The sequence below is a fragment of the Bubalus kerabau genome, chromosome 1 (assembly GCF_029407905.1).
Source record: "Bubalus kerabau isolate K-KA32 ecotype Philippines breed swamp buffalo chromosome 1, PCC_UOA_SB_1v2, whole genome shotgun sequence".
Lineage (NCBI taxonomy): Eukaryota > Metazoa > Chordata > Mammalia > Artiodactyla > Bovidae > Bubalus > Bubalus kerabau.
Window position 1 is genome coordinate 60,320,746 of NC_073624.1, and position 26,318 is coordinate 60,347,063.

Consider the following 26,318-nt stretch of genomic DNA (forward strand, 5'->3'; position numbering starts at 1 on the left):
CCAAATACGAAAGAAGGTGCCTGTCACATATCAGGCCAAAGCCTTATGCTCCCAGTTCAGAGCTGCTATAATACTACGTTGGAGCTTGTGGCTTAGTCCCTGAACCCAAGGAGGGCTTTTGTTCACTAGGTCTCAGTAGGAGTCCCAAGTAGGTCATGAGATGAAAGAACAGCAGCAAAGACAGTGGAGATTCCTTGAGGCAGATCTTGGCCCAAACCTCTCCCCACCTAACCCTCAGCCACATAGCTAAAGGTGGAAGAAGAGGCTGAGGTACATGCTTGACAAGACAAACCTACCATATAGTACATGGATTCCAATCAGCATCCTATGAGTCTACCAATATGATCAGTAGTCTTTTTTTAAGAGAGAATTAAAGATGGGTGGACACACAGCCTTGGAAAAGGGCAACTGTTTTACTCTTGCTCCTCTCTTCTCCATCTTTTTATCCTGTTAACCTGTGGGAATTTATAGACAAAGCCTGTTGTCCAGGGATTTTGCTGGTGGTCCAGTGGTTAAGAATCCACCTTCCAATGCAGGGATGTGAGTTCAACTCCTGGTCAGGGAACTAAGATCCCACATGCCGCAGAACAACCGAATCCTAATGCTGCAACTGCATAGTCCACACCCACACACCACAACTAGAAAAGCCGGCATGCAGCAACAAAGATCCTGCATGCTGCAACTAAGTGCAGCCAAAAGTAAATAATAAATAAATAAAAATTGTCTTTAGAGCCTATTGTCCATGAGAGTCCTGACTGCTTTGGAGAAGAAAAACAATGTAATACCTGGGAAGTTGGGTGTTGCTCTCACAAGTTGTCAAAAGTAGAAGAAAGAGGATGTTAACTAAGTCAGCCCTAAGATCCCACTATATCCAGGGCAATACGTAATTCCCATTCTAGTTCCCAAGTCCAGCTACACTCACCGGACCCACCAGCTTGGATTTTAACCAGGTTTTCTGGAGGTCACTTGGTGATCAGTATGATAGCATGGCCTAAACCATACTGTGTCAGCAATAAGAAAATATCTCAAGTTCAAACCACTTTCACTTTATCTTCCCTCAGGATACTTAAAAGTTTGATCAATGAAAAACATCTCTTTCAATTGTTCCAGGTTAACAGAGTCCTGAAGAAAGTAACTTCCCCAGGCTTCCCCTTCTCTTAGTAATTTACATTGAAATATCCAGAGGAAATGGCAACCCACTCCAGTATTCTCGCCTGGAGAATCCCAGGGACAGAGGAGCCTGGTGGGCTGCTGTCTATGAGGTCGCACAGAGTTGGACATGACTGAAGCGACTTAGCAGCAGCAGCAGCAGCCAGAGAGGACTTCACTCGAATGTTTGCTCACCTTCTTTTTAGGGTTTCTTACGGATATGTCTCTCTCCATCATTACACTGGGCATTCTAAGAGGGCAGGAACTGTTTCCTTTATTTTGGCATTCCTCAGAGACCTAGCATGGTTCTTTCCATGCACAGAATACACAGCTGTCAATGAGATAATGCAGGAGGTGAAAACTGTTGAGCTCCATGAAAGTGTTAGCTGCTCAGTCATGTCCAACTCATGAGCCCATGGACTATAGCTTGTCAGGTTCCTCTGTCCATGGAATTCTCCAGCTAAGAACAGTGGAGTGGGTAGCCATTCCCTTCTCCAGGGGACCTTCTCAACCTAGGGATCGAACCCGAGTCTCCCACATTGCAGGCAGATTCTTTACCATTTGAGCCACCAGGGAAGCCCGGTGCAGCCCTATGGAGCTCCATGGAGCAGGCCTAATGCCCTTATCACTTGGAACTGCAGTCAACTTCTGGAGAACTTTGGGAGCAAGACGCTTTTCCATCTATGGCAACTGTTCTCCATCATCATAACCCATATGATCACTGACCCTATCAGTCATCAGAAAGCCATCAAATCCTCAAATCAGAGGGTCTGAGGAATCAAATCCAGCACCACAGTAACTAGAACCAGACCCTGACCGAGTAGAGTATTTTGAGAGTGGCTAGAAAAAGAGGAAAAGCCATAGACAAGATTATTGTTTTGAATCCTTTGAAAAGAGGAATAATGAGGTTTGAATCATTCCGGAAGTGGTGCCTGATTTGATAAACTTGATAAAACTTTCAGTTTCTTACTACATTCATTATCGATTGCTGTGAACAAAATTACCTCCAAACTCAGTGACTTAAAATGGCATGTATTATTTTGCAGAGTCTTTGAGTCAGGAAACCAGGTGCATCTTAGCTGTTCCTCTGGCTCAGGCCCTCTCACTGGCAGTAATCAGAGGTGTCAACCTGAGCTGTAGTCATCCCAAGGCTCTGCTGGGGAAGGACCTGCTTCCAAGCAGGCTTGGTTGTTGGCATGATCCAGTTTCTCGCTGGTTGCCGGACTGATGGCCTCAGTTCCTCTGCCCTGTTGGCTGGAGCTCATTCTCAGTACCCTGTCACTTGAGCCTCTCCAAAGAGAAATTCCCAATAAGGAAGCTAGCTTCACCATATCAAACAAGCAAGCAGTACCAGAAAGAGCATATGAATAAAAGAGATATCCCTATCTCTTTGGAAACTAATCTTGGAAGTTCCATTCCATCCTTTCTGCCATATTCTAGTCATAATTAAGTCACTGTACTTAAGGGGAGGAGATTACCCAAGGTATGAAAACCTGGAGGTGGGCACAATTAAGGGCCATTTCAGAAACTGCTTACATGGTCATTATATCTGACTCTGTGACCACATGGTCTGTAGCCCACCAGGCTCCTCTGTCCATGGAATTCTCCAGGCAAGAATATTGGAATGGGTTGCTGTGTCCTTTTCCAGGGGATCTTCCCAACCCAGAGATCGAACTCATGTCTCTTATGTCTCCTGCATTGGCAAGTGGGTTCTTTACCACTAGCACCACCTGGGAAGCCCAACATTTAAGTATAAATATGGCACTTTAACATCCATGCTGAAACCTCTTCTGCTTCCACCAGCTATAGTCAGGCTAACATTTCATTCCATCAGCCAAACCATCATGCCAAGGAGCTGTCGTGCATTATTTTCCTTTAGATTTTGGAGAACATTAAATGTTTGACTATAATATGGCTCCTGATAAAAGCACATTTATTGTTCCCACTGAAGAACAGAATTGCAAACACTGCTAAGATACAGGCTTCAACATTAATATCATTCTCATTAGGTTTTTCTTTGTGATCTACATAGTGGTGTTGGTGGTTTAGTCTTTAAGTCATGTCCAATTCTTGCAACCACATGGACTGTAGCCTGCCAAGCTCTCTGTCCATGGGATTTCCCAGGCAAGAATACTGAAGCGGGTTGCCATTTCCTTCTCCAGGGGATCTTCCCGACCCAGGGAATGAATCTATGTCTCCTGCATTGTAGGCAGTCTCCTGTATTACAGGCAGATTCTTTACTGCTGAGCCACCAGGGGAGCCCAATCTAGATAGTAACTGTCTGCTATTATCTGAATCTTTTTGCTTTTTAATTATATGTACCAGATTGCTTATTACTCATGGCAAAAAGTTCAGAAATTCTGTATGTGAAATTATATCTCCACCAAAAACAAGATTTTCTTCTAAGATGTTATTGTGTAGAAAGTAATGTTTTTAATAGCAGCATTTCTGTTTGCTTGCTGTTTTCAGCACAATGAAATGAAAATTAATTTTACTGAAACCTAAGCCCAAAATAATACTAATGTTCTTTCCATGCATTGCTTCCCACATAACCATACAATAAATGCACCTTATAGCCTATGTTAAGGGCCAGTCCGAGTTCACATTAATGCCTGCTTCCAATTCTTAGGCCACCTCTAATAGTCTTTATATGATACATTAGTCTTTTGTTGCAGCTCAAAAAAGCAGAGGAGTCAAGGGTAGTCAGCTCTGGGGTGTAAGGAAGAGCTTCCAAATGTCTTGACTCACCTGATGAAAGATTATTTTGAAAGAATAAATAATTATCATAATAAGCCTATTCGCTTCTTCACAGATTAGTCCCTCCATTGTCCCAACCTAATGAGAGTAATTTGTGTTTAAGGAGATATTGATTTTGCATAATGGTTTTCTCTTGTATTACACACATGACAACATTCTCTGTACTTAACCTGCACAACAATCTTGTTGACTGATCTGTCAAAGCTCTTGCTCAGATGCCTACTCCTGGCATTGCAGATTGGAGGAGGGAAAAGTTCATGTTCCCACTGATGGAGGTGTTGAATATATACAGAAACAAGGAAACAGCCAAGGCCAGGAAAGCAAAAGCTGTGTTTGACCTTGTGAGAGCCTTTATGCTGTGGAACTTCGCTGCTCAATTAAAAAAAGTTTGGTTGGCTTTCCTCTAGGCCAGGGCTGCTGTGTTCACGGAATGATAACTCTGAGCCTTCCCGGGAACAGGTAAAATTGAAAAGTCTTTTTATTTCCATAGGCTTAAGCCAACCCCCTCAAAACAAGCCATTCCAAGGCTGAGCTGGAGCAGGGCTAACGCCGTGGTTGGCAGCTCATGCGCAGCCTCTTCCTTGGCGAGCCCAGACGTCGCTCTTATCCACTTCAGCTGTCTTTTGAAAGCCTCCTTCTCACAAAAGACAGAGTTGATCTCTAGGGCCTGGGAAAATAGAAAATTCTCACACTGTGATGGGAAACACTGTCAAGACCCAAAACTCTATAGTGAAGCACCAGACACCAGTGTGTAATCGCAGATAAAGCCAGCGAACAGGGCTGTGAGGCAAGAACAGCAACAAGGAAATTAAAATAGACCAGGAGGCTGGGAAAAAAAGTGATAGCAGAGGACCCAATACCAGGTCACTCTCCAGAGCGTGCTCAGTCAATGTTTAAGTCATTTATTAACTAGGGTGTATATTTCTTTTCTCCTCTGTGAGTCCTTGTATGTCCTAAGGTGGGTGCCTAGATTTTAGGGCTAATGCTTGCCTACTTGCTAAGTCGCTTGAGTCATGTCTGACTCTTTGTGACCCTATGGGCTGTAGCCCTCCATGCTCCTCTGCCCATGGGATTTTCCAGGCAGGAATCCTGGAGGGGATTATCGTGGCCTCCTCCAGGGCATATTCCCTACCCAGGGATTGAACCTGCCTCTCTTATGTCTCCTGCATTGGCAGGCAGGTTCTTTATCACTAGGGCCACCTGGGAAGCCCCTTTAGGGCTGATACCATGAGACTATTGCTAGGATCGGAAAGTAGGTTACCTTGCTTAGCAAGAAGAGGAAATGCAATATGTTGCTGTTCCTTTGCTGATGGTTCCTGGCATCTAGTTTTCTGCTTTTGATGGGTGCTACATCCTGGCAAAGCCAGAGCTCTCAGAAAGCATATCACTTGAAAAAGCCATTTCATATTCTTTAGGGATTCATATGTATATCCCTCTTGAGAGACTGACAGTTTGTATCTACCCACCCACTTACGTAGTTATGTAGTTCTTATCATCAAATTACCTTGAAACTCAAAGGAGAGAGAGGATGTATTTTATCCACACCAGGTGACTAGGATGAGCCCTCCCTGCTGATGGTGGCGAGGTGGGAAGCTTCATAAGCCAGTGCCTCACTTTTGGACAAATGCTCTTTAAATAGATATTACATTGTATAAACAAGCAGGTCTCAAAAGAATATAATGTACATACAACGCACCACACAGTTAAGTGAGGTTTTGAGCTTTCAAATGTTCTGGGATCACATTTTCCAACAGAAATTGCGATTTCATTAGCATCTGTGGCTAGCTTTCCAGGGATGTTTGCCAAAAGGGATGAAAGCAGGAGAATAAAAAAGCAGCCCTTCCACAGGCCCCACAAAGGTGCTAATTAGTGATAGTTTTCCTCTCCGGGCAATGGCCCAGGATGCAGGGCTTGTGACCATAGACCTGTCTCCATTATGCCTGGGAAAACAACAAACACATTCAATTAAATGAAAATTTTACTTTGTGGAGCTTTATGTCGACTAATGGCCCCCATGCAGACGAGAAGTGAGAAGAGTTATTATGCCCGGGATTATGAGAAATTATGCTCTATGAAGGAAAGTAGCCCATTGCCTAGGTAAGGTGAGCTTGAATTTTCTAATAGTGAGACTTTTTTGATACAGAATAGATGAGTTGCAGAGGAAGAATGGAGCAATGTTCTATGATAAAAATAAAAATTAATTTTTGTTTCTCCTTCAAGTGAATCCATGCTAACTTACCTACTCAAAACTTCTAATTTTATAGAGTAGCCTCTTCATTCAATACCATCAGGGGCCATTTATTGAATATTCACCATGTGCCAGGCTTTCTTATCTCTTTCTCTTCTTTGAAGAAGACATTATCATCCCCACTTTTCAGACAGGCAAGAAGAGAGCTAGTGAGGTTGAATCACTTACCTCAGTTCACACAAGTAGAATGTGATGAAACCAGATTTGAATCAAAATCTTTGATGTAACCAAGCTCGAGTTCATTATCCATCTGAAAAGGTAGAAAAAGACCGTGGCCCCAGATGTTGCCCTTCAGCCTATGCAGATGAGTTCTTTGAATGAATACAACCTTATACAATGCTACTGAATGATTAGATTAATGATCATTAATGAATGATTAGGTTAATTAGATAACGTGACTCTACACTCTTTCTGACATTTTGACAGCACACTCCCAGGTATTTCTGAAGCAGAGCCATCCAGGCAGTGACTGTTACTGGGCATCAACTCTGTCTCAAATACTGAGCTAGTTGCTGAACCTTAGAAAGAGAAACTTCTCAGTGGTTTTGCTCTCCCTGTGCCCAGGGCAGTGCTTCTTGGAAGAAGGTGGAATGGTAGATTCCAAATTTATGGGTGAAAAAATGAAGGGATAAATAGGATCTGGGGAAGAGGGAAGACCTGTGCTATTGAAGAAGACAAGAGTGTGGCTGGCTAAACATTTGAAAAGTATGTGTGTGGCTAGCTATCCTTTGAATTTTGAAATGGGAAAATTTAGAAAAAGGCACAAGATGTGTTGTACATTGGGAACACACTTTGTTCTAAGTGATGATTTAGGATGCAGTATAGAACACAGCCTCAGAAGTTTACATTATGTTAGAGGAGACAGCACAGGGAAATGGTTATTGAGGCCACTTCACAGGGTTAATTTGAAGCAACCATCAGGGACAGGATCCATGCACTTTTTCAACTCAATTCTGAGGGCCATGTCAGATACAGATCCCTTGGCCAATGAGCAGCAGCCTGACCCTGTGTGATAAACCTGGGTTTCCATGTCCTTAATTATACCCTAAGGAGGAATAAGACAGTGTTCACAGGTGGACACTCACCCCCAACATAGATTTCACAGTCAGCTTAGTCTGGAAGTGAATCCCAAGGTTGGTTCAGATGTGAAGGGACTTGAATCAGAGAGTAATAAAACAGGGGAAGGATCCTTAGGAAGGGGCCTGAAACAAGTTGTGGAGGAAGCCCATTTATTTTGATGACACGTGGAAACTTGCAGAAATGCTTTGGGCCCTGTCTATTCATTTGAGTCCTGACCTACTTGTAGAGGTCTTAACAAAAAAAGGTGGTCAAAATAGAATTTCCAATCATCCTCAAGTCTCTTGAAAATCATATAGCAGGCTGCTGTACATAGTTCATATAAACTGTTATTAGTGACCTTAGTCATCATCTATTTTTCTAGTATCTTGCAATATCTGGGAGTTTCCAACTCACTTCCTTATCATACTATTTAATATCTCTTTGTACTTCCATCTCAGTCTGTAAGGCAGGTGTGAAAGCACGAATGTGCTCCCTATGCATCATGCTCATTCCTTTTCAACTTATTCTATGGCCTCTGAGGAGTGCTCTTTGATCAGGCACATTCTGCTGCCCTCCTGGATTAGGTGTTTTCTACTCTCCCCTGTGCTTCCCTGGTGGCTCAGGATAAAGAATCTGCCTGCTAATGCAGGAGACACGGGTACAATCCCTGGGTCAGGCAGATCCCATGGAGAAGGAAATGGCAGCCCACTCCAGTATTCTTGCCTAGAGAATCCCATGGACAGAGGAACCTGTTGCGCTACTGTCCATGGGGTTGCAAAGAGCAGGGCATGACTTGGCGTCTAAACAATAGCAATACTCTCCCCTACCCTTCAGATTCTGCAATGTGAAAATCCAAAGAACTGCCCTGGCAATTTTTTAGAACAGAAGAGGAGAAATAACTGACCATAAAACCACAACTCTTTTAGGAAAGAGAGAGGAAAGGGGACAGGTGGGGAACATCCAGGAGTGAATAATTTCATCCCTTTATGATAGGAGGTAAATGAAATACCAAAACAGAAAATGGAACCTTTGAGGTTACTCTTCTAGGTACTATTGACTCCAGGGAATCCCTGAACAGTGTAATTTATGAACTATTTGGGGAACTGTCTGTAGTCAACATAACCACGTGACTTCCACCTCCAGATCCTGTGGAAATATCCCTAGTATTGTGGTTGCTCAAATCTGGGGCCATCACCATTGGAAGAATTAGCTGTAGGACTCTGGAATAACTGGCACTGACATTCACACGGGGTCTCCGACCTCAGATGCTCTAAAAAAAATTCCTAATGTACATGAGATCACAAGAATAAGCAGTCCTGGGTTAATATGGAAGCTTCAGGGTGTTTAAACAGTGAGGTCATCTTAGAAGAAGGTGATGAATCACCAAGGAATGGTATTCTGTTTTTATAGAGAAATGTTTTCCAGGTAAATATTCATGACTCCCTGTCAATCACCTAAAAGCATAACAATTTAGATGAAGCTTTAGTCTCATCCTTGCTGAGAAGGAAAGGAATCAGTGTTTAGAGCAGTAACTAAAACAATATACGTTGGCAGCCTCATTACTTCTGCTAATCTTTACCAATGATCTAGGCAGATAAGAAGCACTCACGTTACCACTTACTCATAGCTCTCCAAAATTTAAGTCTGCTTGGTAAAGGTCCACTTCTCTGTCCATGGTGCCAGAATGTAACATCAACCAGGGCATATCTCCCTCAAATGAGAGCATGACTCTGTGCTACAGCTCAAAAGGCGGAGATTGAAATGGTTTAAAAGCCATTCTTTCATTTAATAAATATTTGGTAATGCCTACTACAAATTTTATGCCCTCCTCTTTGCACTTGAGATACAACAAGGAGCAGGCACACACGTCTCATCAACTCATGAAACTCAGTCTAACCGGGAGGACAATGATTGAGGGAGGAGTTAAAGGTGCTCTGATTATAATCATGTTGTCAACTAAAAAATGCTGCTGCTGCTGCTAAGTCACAATCTTAAAGCAGAGAGTTGTTTTGATTGGTGGAAATGTTTAGAACTCAGAGCCCGGAAGACAGCATCTCAGTGACTCTGAGAAAACCCCAAGAAGGGAGGAGGGGAAATCAGCCTATATACAAGTTTGCAACAAAGGAAGCAGGCAATCTGAACTTCAGAGATCAGGTATCAAGTTAAGGAATTTAGCACTCCATGTATGGGAAGATATAAGCCTCTGGGCTCATTGAATTCATTCCTTTCATATGCAGAAAATTCCACGGACTGAGAGGCTCCTCAGAGCCTGGTAGGCTACAGTCCATGGGGTCCCAAAGAATCAGACACGACTGAGTGACTTCACTTTCACTTTCAGCTAAGGAAACAGGAAACCAATAGTGTTTCCTTGTCCACCTTAAGGAGCGGCAGATGTTTGCTTCTTGTATCCTCCCAGCTCCTCAGCAGCCACCGCTGGGTGGGTGGCAGCATCTGTTGGATCTCAGTTTTCGGAGCCCTGGGCTGCCCTGGTGGCTTGGATGGTAAAGAATTTGCCTGCAATGTGGGAGACCTGGGTTCAATCCTTGGGTTGGGAAGATCCCCGAGAGAAGAGAATGGCTACCCACTCCAGTATTCTGGCCTGGAGAATTCCATGGATAGAGGAGCCTGGGAGTCTACAACCCATGGAGTTGCAGAGAGTTGGACACAGACACAACTGAGCGACTTTCAGTTTTATTCATGTTTGGAGGCCGGAAATTGATAATGGCTGTGACATTTCTTGATTATTGATATGGTAGGAGATATTTTCATTTCACAATGTGGAGGTCAAAAGTCAGGCTATATATAGTTGGGGGCTGAGGAAGCCTCCAACACCCCCAAGAAAGGCCCATATAAGCTGGACCTTCAATGGAGACCATGAAATGTGGGCAAGAGGGTTCCAGACAAAAGGTCACTTTTGTGAAAATGACATTCTTCCGTAAGTCTTCCGGGTGAGGAACACAAGATACTTGTCAGTAAAAAGCAGGCGACTCTCTCACAGCAGCTGGGACGCATATTTCAAATGATCTCCTTGTCAATAACCTTTCATTTGCACTTTAATAAATGTGTGTTGAACTCTTTTCTATATTCTGCTCAGATCTGTGTCCACGTTTCTGGGCAGCTTCCAATATAGTGATAGGCAGATTTCTGACAAAACTAGTTGTTTTTGAGTTTCCCCCCTCCTCCTCCATTAGCCATGGCCTTTTGCCATGTTGAGTCTCACAAATGGACACAAACCAATCAATCACCCTTATAAAAATGTCAAAATTCATCCCTCCCTACTGTGAAATGAATACACTGACCTTAACACAAATGTAGAAATAAATTTTTTTTTAAAAATCTATCCTCACCATGGACCCCCTGGCTGCCACACTTAGATTTCTACACATTTCAACTTGACAAGGCTGACATTGCTGAGAACTTCTTGTTTCCTTTAAAAAAAAAAAAATGCTGGATGCAGATTAGATATGCCCCCAAATTTACTAATAAGAACTTATTTTCACAGAGGCTCTGCCTGAGTGGAAGTATATACAGGGAGAGCCGTTATGTGTCCAGGGTAAGAAGTGAGAGAGAGGTTGAGCCCAGTGAAAAGGGAAGGGAACACTCATGATATATTGATTTTTTTTTAAAGAGTTTTCTCAATCTAGGGACCATTTACGACTTAATTGCTTCACTCAGTGTCAACCTAATTTATTTTGCACAGCCCCAGATAAGGGTAAAACCCCCGAAATGGGCCCATGTCACCTCAAGATCCAGCTTCCCATCATTTGCCAGCTCTTGAGCAGGTTCCTCATTATCTGTAAACCAAAGACAAGTTCTCACTATTCCTATGCTTTCAGGAACAGGAGTCTCGCTATCACTGCAAGAGCGCGCATTCCACTCTCAGGCACACTCAAGAGGATGGCCCCGCCTCTGGCTCTGGGGAGAAGGACAGTAGACTGGACTTTCTGAGCACTGTGGCCACTGGCCAGATGGGCTGTTTCAAGTTCATGCATGCGACACTGTTGCTGCAAAACCAGCCTCTGTTCACCAATGACAGATATAAACAGAGACAGAGTAGAAAGGAGTAGTTTTATTGCTTTGCTAGGCAAAAGAGGATCACAACAAGCTAATGCTTTCAAGACTGTGACCCTCTTCCTGGGAAGCTGGAAGAGGCCTTACAGTTTTAAGATGGAAAATGGGGCTAAAGCTAAGGATTAGAGCTGATATGGTCCTGCATTCTTCTCCTCCTCCTGGGGGCATTGTCAAGATTACAGGACAGCTTCTGCTGGTTTTCCAGGTCATCTTCCTGAGTATTCTTTCTGGAGTAAAGAATGCTCCCAGAGTAAAGGAGTACTAGGAATCTTGTCTTGGAGGGGTAAACATCAGGTATAGCTAGAGGGTAATCATATTCAGAGTGCAGTTGAGCAAGAAAGAGGAGGACAAACATCTTTTGGTTAAATGGGTGGAGAGAACAGGGCTGGGTAAGGGCTAACATGATGGGGTGCCTCAGTTAGCTTCTGCTACAGCAACACAGTGGGGACAATGAGACTCCCAATGAAGATATTTTAGGGGATTATTAGACAAAGGATCTCTGGGTGCTGGAATAACTAAGCCAGTAGAAATTAGATCAGAAGCTACTTAAAGTCTTAGAAAAGCCCATCCAAGCAAGAATCTGGCAGAGACAGTCAGAGATGGGAGATGGAGAAAGACAGAGTTAAGTCCTTGGGTCCTGCTGTAGCTCTAGACTTGCAGGTTCTGTAAGTCAATAAATTTTCCTTTTGTATTGGGTTGCTTGAATTGGATTTCCAAAAATCTTAATTAAAATAAACTTAATTTATACATGAGTTTGGGGACTTAAATTATAATTTCCATAAGACACTTAATATGTGGCATATGGTAAGAATTTAATAAATCGTGTTGCATGCATGTGTGTGTATATATATGTGTGTGTCTCTGTTTAGGACATGAAAGTTGCCTAAAGAGACAAGAAACAGAGAAATAGCCAAGGCTTCAAGTCATGGCTCTGCCCAGAGCTACAAAATCTGGTAATGTGAAGACACTTCCAATCCTTAGTTTAGGGAGTAGACCACTTTTTGGACTTCTCATTCACTTCCTTGTACAAAGTGACCACTGTGATTTGCATCAGAATTTAAAAAGAAGAGAAGGAACAAAGGTAGATGGAAGGAAGGAAAGAAGAAGGAAGGAAATAGGTAGGTCTTAAAGGAGGTATGAGGGAGAAGGCAATGGCACCCCACTCCAGTACTCTTGCCTGGAAAATCCCATGGATGAGGTCGCTAAGAGTCGGACACGACTGAACGACTTCACTTTCATTTTCACTTTCATGCATTGGAGGAGGAAATGGCAACCCACTCCAGTGTTCTTGCCCGGAGAATCCCAGGGACAGAGGAGCCTGGTGGGCTGCCGTCTATGGGGTCGCACAGAGTCGGACATGACTGAAGCGACTTAGCAGCAGCAGCAGCAAAGGAGGCATGATTGTCTTGAGGCTTTGCGGGTGGTGCACTGGTGAAGCATCTGCCTGTCAATGTAGGAGATACAAGTTCAATCCTTGGGTTGGGAAGATCCTCTGGAGAAGGAAATGGCAACCTACTCCACTATTCTTGCCTGGAGAATCTTCTGGATAGAGGAGCCTGGCAGGCTATAGTACACGGTGTTGCAAAGAGTCAAACATGACTGAAGGAACTGAACTGGCACACATGTGCTTGTCTTGGGTATACTAGTTCTGTAATCCTTGTCTTATCCCAGGAATTCCATGGTTACTCTGTGTCCATCACATTCTGTCTGCAATCCATCTCCTCTATAACAACCTGCATTCAGAAAATAATAATAATAATAATAATTTGAAACCCATTTGGGAGCAAATAATTGATAATGCCTTAAAGAGTTACAAAGATATTTATTCCTTGCAAGGAAAGTTATGACCAACCTAGACAGCATATTTAAAAGCAGAGACATTACTTTGCCAACAAAGGTCCGTCTAGTCAAGGCTATGGTTTTTCCAGTAGTCAGGTGAGGATGTGAGAGCTGGACGGTGAAGAGGGCTGAGTGCCGAAGAATTGATGCTTTTGAACTGTGGTGTTGGAGAAGACTCTTGAGAGTCCCTTGGACTGCAAGGAGATCCAACCAGTCCATTCTAAAGGAGATCAGTCCTGGGTGTTCATTGGAAGGACTGATGTTGAAGCTGAAACTCCAATACTTTGGTCACCTCATGCGAAGAGTTGACTCATTGGGAAAGATCCTGATGCTGGGAAGGATTGGGGGCAAGAAAAGAAGGTGATGACAGAGGATGAGATGGCTGGATGGCATCACTGACTCGATGAACATGGGTTTGGGTAGACTCTAGGAGTTGGTGATGGATAGGGAGGCCTGGTATGCTGCAATTCATGGGGTCGCAAAGAGTCCAACAGGACTGAGCGACTGAACTGAACTGATCTAAAGAGTTACACTGTTAATGGAGATTTACCTTTCAAAGGAGATCAAAACAAAAACAAAAGTAACATATCCAGGTGTCAAAAAGAAAGGAACTCCAAACTGTGGAGTACCTCCAGTATGCTGAAAAATGTATACTTGCATGCAATCATCATAGATACCTTGAAAGGTAGGTGTTAATTACACCCATTTTACAGACAAGAATACATGCTCAGAGAAGTTCAAAAACTTTCTCAAAGCTACAAGCTCAAAGGGCATGGATGGCAAACGAGCCCAGCTTTAAACTGACCCCAGACACATGTTTTGATTAAGATTCTTCCTGATGCCTATCACTAGCTGAACATGCTAGTGACTGGCCATGGAGCTAGGAAACACGATTCAGAGACTTGACTCTACATCCAGATGACTGGGAGGCAGGACAGATGGCAATGTAGTGACAAAGTAGATTTTAACTGAGGAGATGAATTTTTAAATCCAATCACAGAAAACATCACAGCACTTTTTTTTTTTTTTTTAGTTTCAGTTAAACTGATTTTCTAAACTGCATACCAGCACCTAATCAGTTTGATCCGTTTCTTTTTCTTTCCCTTTAATTTTATTTTAGCTTCGAGCCTTGTGTGATTGGCTGGAGGTCGGGGTGGGGGTGGGGGGTGAGTGGAAAGAGTTCTGTGTTCTGTAGTTTCCTTTCTGCCATCCTCTGCTTTTGCTCATATTGTGGTCTTAATTTGATCAGCAGTTATGAAAAGGCAACATTAATCCTGGGGAAAGGACATTGTTCGTGGCCAGACAGTTTCGGTATTGCTTCTAAAGCAAAGTGTTTTGTGCTCAGATATGAGTTTTGCCCCTTGAGATGCTTCTTGATGTGAGAACAGAGAGAGGCAGAGAGTTGCTAAAAACTGGACAGATGGCAGCTGGTACTGGGAAGGGCTGTCAGAGATCTTAGCAAATTCTTTACCCCAGGTGAGCTTCCAAGAACAAAAGGGATCCAGAAGATGCTTCTGAATATGTATGTGATTACAGGGGCATTGGTAATGAGGGGCAGGAGGGGAGGGATGAAAGAAAGGGGGACAAGGAGGTGTGAGCTGCCCTCATCCAGAGTGACAGGTGGGTCTCCTATGCCTGAGACTGTAAGCTGGAGTCAGTTATTATGACTATGGCTAGTATTTATACAGCACTTATCAGATGTTAAGTACCTTTCCAAGTGTTTTATGGGGGTATCTTATTTTTTTTTTAATTTTATTTTATTTTTAAACTTTACATAATTGTATTAGTTTTGCCAAATATCAAAATGAATCCGCCACAGGGGGTATCTTATTTTTATCCTTAGGGTAAACGTAGAGGTAGGTATTATTATAACAGACGAGGAAAATGAGGGTTAAGTCTTAAGCAACTTGCACAGGACTTGGCATGCTCTTAATCACACACTGAACCATCTCCTGAGTGTCTATTATGAACCAAACCCTGGATTAAGCCTCAAGAACATAGGCATGAATAAAAAAGGTCATAGAACTCTTACTCTAGTGGAAGAAATAGGTGAATGAACCACCTGTATGACTTGAGTACTTTGCACAGTGTCCAGCCCATGAGAGACACACATATTTATTGGAGGAGAGATGGCTGGATAGCATTTAATGTGGCATGATAGCTGCATGAATAGAGGTGAGTATAGGGTGCCTTGAGAGCAGAGAGAAGAAGGAATCAAGTCCATACAAAGTAAGTGATGCCTGAGAGGAGTTTTGAGGTAGGGTAGAAGTTCACCACGATAGTGACGACCATCATATAAGATTTGCACTATATCATAATTTCACCATCACCTTGCTTCATCAAAGCAATTCTAAGCTTTCTTATGTCATCTGAAAGCAAAAACCAGGTCCCAGCCTAAGTTCCCATTCACTCTGCTTCCCAGGGCACTGTCAAGCCTTTCTCTGACACTGGTTTCCTTCCTTCTCTCCAGTACGAGTGGGCAACTGTCAAGAGTGACATGTATTGCCCGTAATCTGTGTTTCTTAGACTAAGAATCATTAACCTTTTAAAAAACAGAATATTAATTTCCAGTCTCTATAAATAATCACTACAGGAAGTATAACAATAATTAACAAATCAACAAAAATAACTATCTGATGTACAATGGACTTTCAATGAGCATTATCTACTGATAAAACCTAACAGTGCTGCGAGAGACAGGGCAAATAGTCCTTCTACCATTTGACGTAGATGGGATTCATACTCGGAAGAGATGATATAAACTATCTGTTGATCACTTTTATGTGCTGCTTCGGTGCTGCCGCTGAACATCCTTATCTCATTGAGACACAGTAGGCTGTTAAGTAGGGGTTCGTGCTCCTGTGTATGCCATTAAATAAACCGAGGCTCAGGGAGGTTAAACTACTTATCTGAGGGCACCCAGCTAGTAAATGGGAAGGCTGGGACAGAGAGCCAATCTTTCTTATCCTCAGTGCTGGTGTTTCTTGCATTTTAATTTCTTGTTTCTTTGTTTCTCAAGAGAGTCAGAGAAAGAAGACTAGTAACCCAGAATCCCAACTCCTCAGAGGGTTTTCGCATAGGTATTACAAATGTTAGGCATCTCTGAAGTGATCAATCCCCTGGCCACCTAAACCCAATCAATTCTGCTTTTAAACCACAACGCCTGCACCCAGGGGTGTCGCTTGACAAAAGTGAGAAATGCTCAAGGTTTCCAAATTGGTCTCTTTAATCCCCTTTCAAGGCTGTCTCTCTCAACTTCTTTTCTTGACACCCTGTCACCCCCTTTACTATTCTCTTCTTCTCTATTGCTGCCCTAGGTGTTTTAAATAATGTTTTGATTCCTAGGAACCAGGTGTGTGTGTGTGTCTATTGGGAGGAAACTTATTCATGTTCCTTAGAATCATACTACATGTGAAAGTGGCATTTACTTAATTTTTGTAACAACCTATGAGGGAAAAGAGTTTGAAAAAGAATATATGTATATTTATATACACATATACATATAAATATGAGCTTCCCAGGTGGTGCTAGTGGTAAAGAACCCACTTGCCAATGCAGGAGACATAAGAGACATGAGTTCGATCCTTGGGTTGGGAAGATCCCCTGGAAAAAGACACAGCAACCCACTCCAGTATTCTTGCCTGGAGAATCCCACTGACAAAGGAGTCTGGTGGGCTACAGTTCATAGTGTCGAAAAGAGAAAGGACTGAAGTGACTTAGCATGCGTGCGCACACACACGCACACATACACACATATATAAAACTGAACCACTTTGCTGTACATCTGAAACTAACACAACATTGGAAATCAACTCTACTCCAAAATAAATTTTTAAAAAAATTTAATTTATGTGGTGGTGGGCACCACAGTGAACTAGAAAGTACAATATTTATCTAAAACATTAAATCTCCAAAAAAGTATACTTTTTTGCTGCCAAAAAGTATACTTCAGTTTAAAAATAAAGGTAGTAAATACCACCACTTGCTAGTTATATTATTGAAACATCCACAGCCGATCTGATCTCTTTTCCTGAGAGCCGACGCACTGCGAATAGTGAGAAGCCAGTTACAGGCATGCTAACAGCAAGTGGACTCTTTGGCGGCACCCACCATGCAGAAATGCTGCTCCCCAGGAGCTGAGACAAACAGAAGCAGAGTGAGAACTCTGGCTCAGAGATGCTCTTAGGGGCCAGAGTGTCTCCCTGACTCCAGGCAATGAAAATGGCATCACCCCCTCCCAAAGGCAAGAGAAGCAATGCATCTGCCAATCTAGGGAAGAAAAATGGGGAGTAAGACTGAGGGAGCTATAGGAAGTTGGCCGACTTGTGGGCAACACTTGGCTGTGGTCCAGTGGTTAAGAATCTGCCTTCCAGTGCAGGGACATGGGTTCATTCCCTGGTCCAGAAACTAAGATCCCACATGCGGTGGGGCAAGTAAGCCCACTAGCTGCAAATACTGAGCCCAAACACCACAGCTATAGAAAAAGCACACACCACAATGAAGATCCCACAGGCCTCAGATGAGACCCCACAAAGCCAAAGAAAGAAACAAAGAAAGAACCTGGTGGGCACAGGGAAGACATGGGAGGGCCAGAGCAGGAGAAGGTAGCATGGTTGGACTTGTGCTCTTGAAGGGTCTGTGGCTACAGTGAGAAGTTGGTGTGCAGACGACTGAGGGAGAACAGAAGAGCTGCTAGGAGACGATTGCAGCAGCAGCTCAGATGAAAGACCATGGGAACGCGAACCAAGCCAGCAGCAAGAGAGACAGGGAGAAATGGAGCCTCAGAGATGGTAGAGTGAGGGTCTTCAGCCTGGATACAGGCTTAGGGGCAAGACTGAATGAGGGCACTCAGCCCCAGAGAATGAACATGGAAACCACCACCAGTTGTGGGGACAGGCCCCATGACACACAGGACTGGACTTCCCCCAACTGCCCAGCGTTTGCAAGCAGGCCTGTGAACCACACAGAGTGAAGCAGGAGGGAAGTCTCTGGCATTCAAACTGGTTTTCTTTGCTCTCCCGCCCTGACAATGTTAACACCTCTGCTCTGATAGGATGACTGAGGGCATTTTCATTGCCATGTCTGGTCGGCGCTTCTGATTTATGTTCTGTCAAGAAGATCGATTTCCCCAGTAATAGTCATGTTTCCACTGGTGATTTCTGTCCCCTTAGGACCTGAGATTGCAGGCTCCTGAGGCTGATCACCTAAGTGTTCCCCTGGAAATTGCTCCTGCAAATATTCTCAATCAAAACCCAATAAAGTGTCTGAGAGCTTGTTCTACCCTGAAGCCTGGGAATTGTACACAAAAATCGTATTCCAGAATATGAAACAAAAGGCCAGCTCCAGGCCCATTCTAACAATCTTTTGGAATTACGACTGGGCCTTCATTAGCCAAAGACAGATTTGGTCTTGAAAATGAGGAGTATTTATCTACAATCTTGAGAGCTTTAGAAACACTGGCCTAAATTAAAGACACTAAAATTTCTGTGAAAAATTATGATTCAGGAAATTTCTTCCTTTACTAGGCTTTTGTAAAAAATCTGTGTGTGATACACATTCTACAACAGAACTTCACAAAAGTAGATGTTTAGAAAAGCCACCCCTCTGAAAGCAGTGATTTGTCTCCTCACCAGAAAGTAACTTTCTGGCGGGATATACATCAGAGAAGAGTGGGACTTCTTTGGTGGCTCAGAGAGTAAAGAATTCTTCTGCAATGCAGGAGACCCAGATTTGATTCCTGGGTCAGGTAGATCCCTGGAGAAGGGCATGTAACCCACTCCAGTATTCTTGCCTGGAAAATTCCATGGGCAGAGGAGCCTGGCAGGCTATATAGTACATGGGGTTGCAAAGAGTTGGACACGACTGAGTGACTAACACACACACACACACACACACACACACACACTATTGAAACAAAGAATATCAAAGAGTCTGTAAAGCAAAATAAAAGCTTTATTTCTCACTTGGGGTGTAAGTCCAAGCTAGTGAATGATCTGGGTATCATTTAGAGAATTTCTTCCTATCTGTTCTCTCTCATTCTCTTGGATGCCATTGACCGACATGGTTGAAGCACTACTGTTGTGTTTCAGCTCATGCACAGAGAGAAAGGCGACGTGGTGGTAAGCAGATATTTTTTTTCCTGAGGATGAGACCTAGAGGTTATTCACATGATTCCTTTTCACATTCCTGCTGGCCAGCACTTAGCTCTGTGGCCATACCTAGTTTCCAGACAGCCAGGGAATGTGGTTGTTTATTAGGTAGCTATGGGCCCCATAAAATGAAGGGTTATCAGGGAATAACCAGCAGTTTCTACCAAAGTTCTTTATTCCTAAGCCTCATCTGGGCAGCCTTGCCCCCTTGGCTCTGGCCATACTGGACTTGTTGTGATTACAGGCATCTCTAGGCCAGTGGATGTCTCTGCAGCTCTCTCTTCCAGGAGCACATTTGTTTTTCCTTGGTTGGGAGGAGAAATTCCCCCCAACTTGAATTCATGTGACCAGACTAATACACAAGACAGATTAGCAGGAGGAAAAGAAATAAGTTTTAATTCTTGTGCTCGGAGGTCTCATAGAAATAAGACATAAGAAGTGGTCAAAGCAGGTAGCGTTTATATTTTTAGACAAAAAAATAATACATTTGTGAGGAATTGACAGGACAAAGAAACATAGGTTTCAGGTGGTCAATTAGAAAGAATTTGTTTGTCACACTGAGTGAAATAAGTCCAACAGAGAAGGAGAAATATCGTATGACATCCCTTATTTGTGGAATCGAAGAAGAAATTATACATATGAACTTATAAAACAGAAAGAGAGTCACAGACTTAGAGAATGAACTTTTGGAGAGGTGGAAGGGGAAAGAAGAGGAGGAGGCATAGTTAGGGAGTTTGGGATGGACATGAACACACTGCCCTATTTAAAATGGATAACCAACAAGGACCTATTGTATAGTACATGGAACTCGCCTCAATATTACATGGCATCCTGGATGGGAGGGGAATTTGGAGGAGAAGGGATACATGTACATGTATGGCTGAGTCCCTTCGCTGTTCACCTGAAACTATCACAACATTGTTCATCAGCTATACATCAGTACAAAATAAAAAGTTTTACCAAACAAAGAATTTGTTGAGTCAGGGCTTTAAAGAAGTGACAGGTTTGTTTATACAGGCTTCTCACTCTGCGTATCCTGACTCTGCCAATAATGGTGTCCTTCTACCTCCAGAGGCTGGGAGTGCACCTTCCACATGAAAGATTCATTTCCTGCTTTCTGAGAGACAGAGGAGGATCAGAGTGGCCCTCTTGCATTGGCCGTGTCATGAGTAACTTCAATTCAAAATAATCAATACATTATTGTGGTATTAATATATTTGGGGGTCACCCACCTGAATCCCAACACCTCTCAACCAGCTTCATTCTTGCTCATCTTCTAAAATTGGCCCCATACATTAATTCCTACAGGAGAACTCCCTCTGCAGCCTGTGAGTTCTCTCAGTGAGCACAAAGTGTGTCTTGTAGAGACACATACTACATACTACAATATGTACATTTGTGTATGCTAAGTTACTTCAGTCGTGTTCGACTCTGTGCAACCCTATGGACTGTAAGCCAGCCAGGCTCCCCTGATCATGGGATTCTCCAGGCAAGAGTATTAGATGGGTTGCCATGCCATCCTCCAGGGGATCTTCCTGACCCAGAGATGGAACCCAGGTCTCTTAGGTCTCCTGAATTGGCAGTTAGGTTTTTTTAACACTAGCACCACCACCTGGGAAGCCCAACACCACAGTATAATATATTGCAATTTCTGCATCTTCTTTTAGAATTTCTCAAGCCAGATTATGCTTTAGAAAGGCACCCTATTGCAAGTCAATTTATTAGAATCTCTGGGGCTAGGGCCCAGGCATCGGGGTTTTAAAGTACCTCCCCAGTTTGTCCAGTGTGCAGTTAGGACTGGAAACCACAGAACTAGCTTAGAGGCAGACATTTCATCTCTGGACCATTCATACATGAAGTAGCAGCTGGCATTCTATTAACATTCTAATAAATGTTTAGTGAATGAACAAATGAATGAATGAAGAATGGCTTCTTGTGTATCAGTTAAACTAGACCCCAAATGAGAATTAACAATTCATACCATTTTCTTGAACACAGAGTATTAGTACCAGAAGGGACCTTTGAGAAGATACAGATCCATCATGTCTGACAGATAAGGAAACTATAATCCAGAAAAAGTCTCCTGGTGAGTTTCCAGCAGAGAGAGGCCTCTGGACACCAAGATGGTTGGATGTCAGGCTAAAAGACACCTTGTTTTGATTTATCTACCCACAGTTTTAAACACAAAAACATTCCTTCCTCTCTCAAAGCAGGGCTGAGCTCTAGCTACCAGAAGCCATGGAATCAAAATAGAAACATTTACCATTCCCCACATTTGTGAGCTTTTCAGGGTAGTTATTGGTTGTTTGGAACCTGCTCATTATATCATTTTATTACATAATGAAGACAAATGCCCACAGTTTAGATACAGATTTGGTTAATGACAAAATGTATAATAATACAAGATAATAGGGCCAAGCCATTGCATTCTAATTAAATATTTTTGTCAGATTCTTTCCCTCATTAATCTTCTTTTATTCACCACACTTTATGGCTGTTTTGCCTTCCACCTTACGACTGTGTACATACACATGTAATGGTAAGAACAGAAAGAGTCCTTAGATTTTTCTGGCAATTGGGTTTTCTCCTCTCTGAATCTATTCATGTGCAGACGTGCTATTGAGTTTAAGAGGGAAGACATCACACGTAACCCAGACAAGGCCTCTAATTGGTATGCCAGCCCACGCAAACTATCTGATTGCATTCAGTAACTGGCGGAGACACAAAGCATTTTCAAGGGAAATAATATCCCACTGTGAATCTGGAAATATCTGTATAAGAACTGAACAGTAAACATCACCTTTAATTTTAATGTCTCAAATTATGCAACATTTTCAAAAGGCAAAATCTCTGACATTCCAGCCCACTCCGAGCAGTGAGGTTGGGAGCCTGACTGTGATGGGTGTTGATGTCAAATTTCCAACTGCTCATGGATGCCGTCTGTGTTTTAGAGCATCACCCTTTCCAGATCATCATTCTGTCTCATAAGCAAAGGTATTTACCTATTAAGAACTGTTGAAGGCTGAGATTCCATGGGCTGTCTGGCTGCCAGCAACAACTCCTTTCAGATAGAGCTTTGATGGGGCAGTATTTAGCTTCTAATAGCCCTTAAAAGCTGCAAGGTGCAAATGTGAAGCGATGAAATCCAGGCCGCAATGGCCATTTGCAGAATGATCCTGGCCGAGCTGCCGAGAGATTTGGCAGCTGATGAGGCATCTCCATCAAAAATGTGCTCCCAGAAACGCATCCTCCGTGATACCTGTTTCATTTAATGGTGATCATTCTCACCCTCCACCCCGCTTCCCACAACTGAAGATGATTACTCTGACAGCAAGCTGTGTCTCACTCATCATTTTCTGTCAATTTTCTTGCCGCTGGAAAGGATTCTGTTTGGGTTCTTAGATTAATTCTCTAGGCAAAACACTTGCCTCCTATTCTTGCTATTCTGTTTAAAATAGATATCCTGGGAGAGTTAACAGCAAACACAACTTAGACTATGATTTAAACACAATATACCAATTACAAGTTTCAGTGGGGGAGTAGGAAAATATTCAAGGGTAACTTTGCTGTGGAAACAATGTATACTAGACATGGAGCATTACCTGGATTCTGCAATACTCATCAGGGGGCTAAGAGGTAGGACCTCCCATCCAATAATCTGGATGGATCTGTGGCCAACATCCAAAGAATTGGCTGTGCATCCCTGATGGATATTTACACTCAGGAATGAGAAGATAATAATAACCACACACAAGCCACATAACCATTAGCAAGTGGTTTTTACCAACCCATTAGGATTTTCTTTTCTCTTATGCCACTCAAGAAGCCCCAGAATGACATTTGAAATATTTCCTTGGAGTAAATTCATGATTTTCAGGGATTTCACTGATCCTGCTCTAAAGGCCTTGCTCTGTGGCTTTTCTTTCTAGCACTGAGCAGATTCAACATCTATAAAGATGATGAATCCTTGGTGCCCAAGACGTCATCTTGGCTGAGACGGGGAAGCATCCTGACCTATGCAAAACATAGTGAGTGATGCAGGCAGATGTGACATTTAAAGGGACGATGGAGAGGCCCAAAGGCAACGGAGATGGAATTCAGCTTCATTTCGAAAAGGAAATCGGTTTCTATTGCAGAGCCCTCATCTCTTCATCAGAGGACCTTCTAGGAGGGCACCCACATCTCACTCCTCTTCTTCCCAAGACAATCAATTTGAGGGGGAAGAGCCAGCTCTGAGAAACTAGAAAGAGGGCTTTTGTCGGTGATGCTGGTCAAGGATGAGGTCTGAATTTAGACCCATTAGTTAAAGTTTATTAATACCTTTAAGTTCTTCCTAGGATAAATAAATGCCAACTGTAGAGGGGAGTGAACAAAAGTAGAAATGTATTGACAAGGAAAGAACTCAGTATGGATGGTGTATAGAAATGTAGTCTCAGAACCAACCCCAAGTGGGCACTATCCTGTTCTAACAAGATATTGAGTTTGTTTTCAGAGACAACAGAATAAAATTGCAAGTCATGCAGCCAAAGTGCATGCAGAGGAGAAAATTTTGTTCTCAAATAATACCTGAAACCAAAATTCCACTCCCTCCATGAAACCAAGGGACAGGAATAGGAACCTGAAGGACAGGATCCTTTCAGAAGTGGAGGGCTCAAGTCCAGGAAGACTTGGTGACATCCCTTTTCCAGATCTTACTGTGAACAAAGTTCTTTTTTTAATTGAAATATAGATGATTTAAAATGTTGTATTAGTTTCAAGTGTAAAGCAAAATGATTCAGTTATAAATATGTATATATATATATATATGGAATAAATTTAGACCTATTAGTTAAAATTTATTAATACATTTAAGTGCTTCCTAGGGTAAATAAATGCTGGGCTGAAATATGTATATATTCTTTTTCAGATTCTTTTACCTTATAGGTTATTACAAAGTGTTGAGTAGAGTTTCCCATGCTATACAGCAGGTCTTTGTTGGTTATCTATTTTATATACAAACACACACACACACACAGACATATATATATATATATATATATATATGCATTCAGAGAAGGCAATGGCACCCCACTCCAGTACTCTTGCTTGGAAAATCCCATGGGCTGAGGAGCCTGGTAGGCTGCAGTCCATGGGGTCGCTGAGGGTCAGACATGACTGAGTGACTTCACTTTCACTTTCATACATTGGAGAAGGAAATGGCAACCCACTCCAGTGTTCTTGCCTGGAGAATCCCAGGGATGGGGGAGCCTGGTGGGCTGCCGTCTATGGTGTCGCACAGAGTCGGACACGACTGAAGTGACTTAGCAGCAGCAGCAACATATATATGTATTATATAAAGTAGTATACATATGTTATATATAGCATATATATGTTTTTACATATGAAAGTGTTAGTCACTCAGTCATGTCCGACTCTTTGCAACTCAATGGACTATAGCCTGCCAGACTCCTCTGTCCATGGAATTCTCCAGGTGAGACTACTGGAGTGGGTACCATTCCCTTCTCCAGAGAGTCTTCCTGGTCCAGGGATCTAACTTGGGTCTCCTGCATTATGGGCAAATTCTTTACAGTCTGAGTTATATATATATATATATATATATAAAACATATATGTGTTAATGCTAAACTCCTAATTTATCTCTCCTCCCCTTTCCTCTTTGGTTACCATAAATTTGTTGTCTGTTTGTGGGTCTATTTCTGTGTTGTAAATAAGTTCTTTTAATCAAAACTTACCCCACCAGTACATCTGAACACCATTCCTCGTCCCCTAACTCATAAAACTGAACACCGAATCAAGGAAACAGATTTGAGCCAAGCCTCCTGCCTCCTTGCTAGGATTTATGGGACCTCAAAATAGCACTCTTCCTTTGCTCAATAGCTGGTGCCATAGGACTAGTTTATACTTGTCTGGCACTGAGTCCTTTGCTCGGTAACATGGAGGCCAAGGGCATGTCGCCTCTAAATATGCCTCAATGGTACATGTATGGTTAAGTCCCTTTTTTTTTTCAGTCACCTGAAACAATCACAACATTGTTAATCTGCTATACTTCAATTAAAAAAAAAAGTGTGCATGTGTGTTTATGGTCAATCACTCAGTTGTGTCCGGCTCTTTGCAACCCCATGGACTGTAGCCTGCCCCGTTTCTCTATTTTACAGGCAAGAATACTGGAGTGGGTTGCCATTCCTACTCCAGGGGATCTTCCAGATGCAGGGATTGAACCCAAGTCTCCTGCATTGGCAGATGTATTCTTTAGCAATGAGCCACCTGGGAAGGCAAAAAATATGCCCCAGTGGCACATTGATCAGTTTGAATTAAAAGTTACATAAGAAACAGCAACTACAAGAGGGATGCTCAAACCCTCCTCTGTTTCCCTGAAAGCAGGAAGCAAATCTCCCCTGTGAAATGGTCTTCCTTGTACTGGGAGGTAGAAAGACATCCTTGGCACCAGAGACAAGGGATTCAAGACTGAGAAGACAGTATAAAAGAAACCTTGCTATTCTCTACTAATTTACTACCCAGGCCCAAACTTTCTTTCAATTCCTTACTAATTAAGCAGCCAAGCTTAAGTTTCTTTGTGCTGTCAATTCCTCTAAAATCCATTGTTTCTTTGTCTAAAAAGTATAAAAGCTGCCTGCTTTGGCCACTTCTTTAGATCCCATTTCTACAAGACCTTCTTGCACACGAATTAAACGTGTTTCTTTTTCTTCTGTTAATCTGTCTTGTGTCAATTTTGTTATTAGTTCAGCCGCAAGAACTCCAGGGGGGTAGAGGCAAAAATTTTCCCCTCCTGGACATCACATTTTACTGCCTCGGCCAACCACACATTATTCTTTTTCTAAGGACAGTCACATCTTTAGAAATATTGCTCTCTCAATGTATCATTATGTTTTCCTTAATATTTCTTTTCTGCCACAATAATGTTGCTTTTTAAAACATGGAGTGCCATATTTTATCTTCACTTTTTTACATTCAAAAAAATTGCACAGAGACTATTTTTATCTCCTTCTCCTGCCTTTTAAAAATTTCATAGTATAATATGGCATATGT

The 26,318-nt window shown here is 42.6% G+C and overlaps 1 long non-coding RNA gene across 1 annotated transcript; it reads right to left on the minus strand.

The window, feature by feature from the left end:
* Positions 1 to 4,360: 4,360 nt before the first annotated feature.
* LOC129649328 (uncharacterized) lies at positions 4,361 to 6,461 on the minus strand. Its single transcript, XR_008713093.1, has 2 exons — positions 6,323 to 6,461; positions 4,361 to 4,573 (listed from the first exon to the last, which is right to left on the minus strand). It is a non-coding gene; the product is annotated as an uncharacterized LOC129649328 (long non-coding RNA).
* Between the last annotated feature and the right edge of the window lie 19,857 nt (positions 6,462 to 26,318).